Source organism: Rousettus aegyptiacus, unplaced genomic scaffold (genome assembly GCF_014176215.1).
Source record: "Rousettus aegyptiacus isolate mRouAeg1 unplaced genomic scaffold, mRouAeg1.p scaffold_m13_p_3, whole genome shotgun sequence".
Classification (NCBI taxonomy): domain Eukaryota; kingdom Metazoa; phylum Chordata; class Mammalia; order Chiroptera; family Pteropodidae; genus Rousettus; species Rousettus aegyptiacus.
In genome coordinates, this window is record NW_023416306.1 from 71,087,621 (window position 1) to 71,091,377 (window position 3,757).

At 42.2% G+C, this 3,757-nt stretch overlaps 1 pseudogene; it reads right to left on the reverse strand.

Moving 5' to 3' along the window:
• Window positions 1-2,871: 2,871 nt before the first annotated feature.
• On the reverse strand, window positions 2,872-3,335 carry LOC107500175 (annotated as a pseudogene).
• Between the last annotated feature and the right edge of the window lie 422 nt (window positions 3,336-3,757).

The window sequence follows — 3,757 nt, forward strand, 5'->3', positions numbered from 1 at the left end:
AAATTATTTTGAAACAATGTAAGTTATATGATGTTTTATGGTCATTTAGGTCATTATTGTCTACCTCCTGATGCACCCTCTCTTTATTTAACATCGACTCTCAGGACAGTAATGGTATAGCTCTAGAAAGTAATAGATTAGCGGGGAGGGACAGTGTTAAATAATCTGAATCCAGTCCTGTCCTTTGAGGCTCAGAGAGATGAATAGAATTTCCAAGAGCACAGAACTGGTCACACAGTAGGACCCTACCTCTTGGTCTATGTAAGGAAAATAAATGATGCTCTCAATATTTTAATCCCATGTTTTATGGCTTTTTATCTTTTTGCATTGTTACAGTTATAGGTGTAGAATATTAACTTCAATGATGCAATATATTTGTTTACTGCATATGAAAGTTTTATATTTTCTTCCATGAAGGACACCTTTTTTCTGCTCAGCCCCTGACTGATTCTGAGTTGGCTTATCCTCACAAACAATGCTCATCATTTGTTGCTTGAGTTTAACCAAAAGAGGGATTCTGTTTCCAGCAGTTCATTTTTTTTCAGAGGTGAAAAAAGGTGCGGGGAGTTAGCACATCCTGCTCCCTACTTATGCTTTACATGAGTTAACTGATCTAGGGCCTTTGTTTGTTCCACTGAGGAGATAGTGGTCACATGGCTATGAGGAAGTGTCTGGAAGTAGAACTGCCTAGACTCTGGGGAAAGGGAAGTTTCATATGCCAGATGTTAGACTGAACCACAGGAAATTGCCAATATTGTTACCACTTTTGACCTACAAAAATAATAGTTTTATTTGGCTTAATCTAATATGATTTTCCTTTGTCTCCTTTTTCCTTCCCTCTTATCCTCCCAAGACCTTGCAAGTACTTTTCCCTGGCCTGGCAGTAGGATCAATTCTTTGACTTACTATCAAACTGGCGCTGTTCTCTTTTCCTTATCATGAAAGGCTTTTAGCTCTTTCTAGTGTGTCAAAGATTAGCTCCCTGGAAGGCACAATCAGATTCAACCAAAGTTCAAACATAGCTATCAACCCAAAAGTACTCCTTTATTGAGCCTCTGCCTGGTGCCCCTTGTTGCTTGTAAAGGCTTGGAAAATCAATAGTTCAGTACTACCTCCTCACAGCAAGTGGACCAGCCCAATGATTGGTTTCAGTATGCTTCATATTAACATATCTTGAAAGATGATACAGCTCTCTTTGTTCTTGGGCAGGTTCAGACATGGTTCTTCTATCTTATCACCCAGAGGAATGTTATGTTTGGATCTCTACCACCTATAGACCTGAACGGGGTGCCCTGTGTTTCATCAGAAGAGGAGGCTGCCTAGTTATACTCATCTGGTAACTTAACTTGTGTGTAATCAATGGACAGCAGGCTAACTGATTGGGGGCTATTGGCCACGGAGAGGCAGATAATCCCACCACAGGCTTGTGAGGGATCGGTTTATAGGCTGAGTCTCAAATCTCAGTTGACTGCCTCAGTCTCTTCATCATTAGAACAGAGAGGCCAAGGAAACTTGCCTAGGATCAGAAATAAACGCAAGGTTGGCCATGAAGACCCATAATCCTTCTTATGGAACTAGTTCTTCCTTGTGGAAATAGAACAATAGGACAGTAATTCTGGATAAGTACTCGATATCAACTAGTGCTGTGGAAGGGGAAGGCAGGATAAATTGAAAAGTTATTGGATGCTATTGCTCGTCTTTTAGGCATTGAGTTGATTTGGTTAATAAAATCCAGCTATAGGGAAACCTCTACAATGGCTGTGATTGGACCAATAGCCTTAGTATTCTTCCTGAGTTCCAGAAACCCTGCAATGCAACCCAAAGCACTCAGACTTCTCCACCCTTCACTGGCAGAAACGTAATCCAAGACTCTGTCTTTTCTTGAAAGAAAATACATTTATTGAGCACCATGTCTTATACTAGGCTAGTGGAGATCAGATGTAGTGTCTCAACGGGCAGCATCAACATCGCCCAGAGACAAATTCGCAAGCCAATCCATGACCTGCTGGACAAGGAGCCCTGGCAATGGAGCTGTGTCTGTGTCCTAACATGCCTTCCATGTGATTCTGGAGCAACTAAAGATGGAGAATGACTGTTTTACGTGTGAAACATGGATAAGGGAACAACGCTGTTAGGCATGGTTTTAGTGGCTTTGTTCTTGTGTGGTAAGGATCATAAAATGTGCCTGACAAACTGTTGCTCAGAAAAATTCTTTAAGTTTGCCAACCAATGAAAAGGAGGCCACACTGAGGAAATAATGAATTCATGTTTTGATGAAATGTCACCATGTCCTCTGAAGCTAGGTCACATATTAGGAAATTCTGGAATTGTTTAGCCATGATGTAATGTGAACAAGTTTGAAAGACTTGATGAAGATTTTTCCTCTTTCCTCTAGTTTCTAACTATAGTTGCAGTAGAGTTTTGATAGTAGAAAATATGTTCTGTGGCATTGCCTCTACCAAAAAAATTGAGAATATAGCTGAAAAATATTATTAGTGTTATCAGAAAAGCATGACCAGTTTTGTTTTGGATTTTGTTTCCTTCCTTCTTGTTTCCTTCTTTCTCCCTCCCTCCCTTCCTATTTTATATCAAAAATTTTAAATCTGATGAGATGTCTCTATCCTCAGGCACTCAGCTAAATTTATCTCACACACCTGGTTCTTTTATAGAAAATAAAAGCAATAAAGGAGTAGGGTTGCTTTATAAATATTCATTAAAAGAAAACACATATTTTCATGGTGAAGGAAACTTTCTAGATAGTGGCTTTCTAAATTCCCACGACAAGCTATGCCTTCTGACTATTCCCACCCTTCTTTTTTTTAGCTCACACAAAGGTAATTTATGAACAGAAAACAATTTGAGGAGTCCTGTTCACAGACGGCAACCATGGTGACCCCTCTTCCTGCGGGTGCTGTCAGAGGGGATGGGGGTGAATCCTCAATCTTTCCAATCTTCATTCCTGAGTGGGCAAGGGCTCTAAGAGCTGACTGGGCCCCTGGTCCAGTGGTCCTGGTCCTATTTCCTCCTCTGGCCCGGAGTTTGATGTGGAGGGCAGTGATGCCCAGCTCCTTGCACCTCTGGGCCACATCCCGGGCAGCCAACATGGCAGCGTATGGAGCAGACTCATCTGGGTCAGCTTTTACCTTCATTCCACCAGTCACATGGCAGATGGTTTCCTTACCATAAAGATCGATGACACGGACAAAAGTGTCATTGAAAGATGCAAAGATGTGGCGGACACCAAATACATTTTCTCTTTCAGCAACCTGAGGTCCAAGGCTGATGACTTGTTCCTCCTTCTTTTTCTTCCCCTTGTGAAGTGCCATTTCTGTGCACCTTTGCCAGACTCTACCACCAGAAAGCTGATCGTTCTCTTTTGCAGATAAATGGCAGTGGAATTGGAGTCAATGTATTGCCCAGAATGTCTGCCTTCCAATCTGGTGCATACCCACTAGGTAGCACGTTGTGATCTACCAGAGTCTCACCTTTTGCCAGGCCTATTTTCACCTGTGCTGGAAGAAAACTGGGTCTGGAGCCTACTCTGAGGTTGGATTGCTTAATCACCGGGCCCCATCTTTTTACCCTCTGAGGCGCTGCCTCTTGTTTCAGTCAGATACACTACCGGAGGTGGCTCTGAGGTTGTGGTATATCCAGGGCATTTGGGGAAAGCTCCAATGGTAGAATTTCAAAGGACAGGCATCAGACGGAGTGCTGGGGCTCCAGGCCATTTTTCTTAGAATTGGGTGAATACCATAGA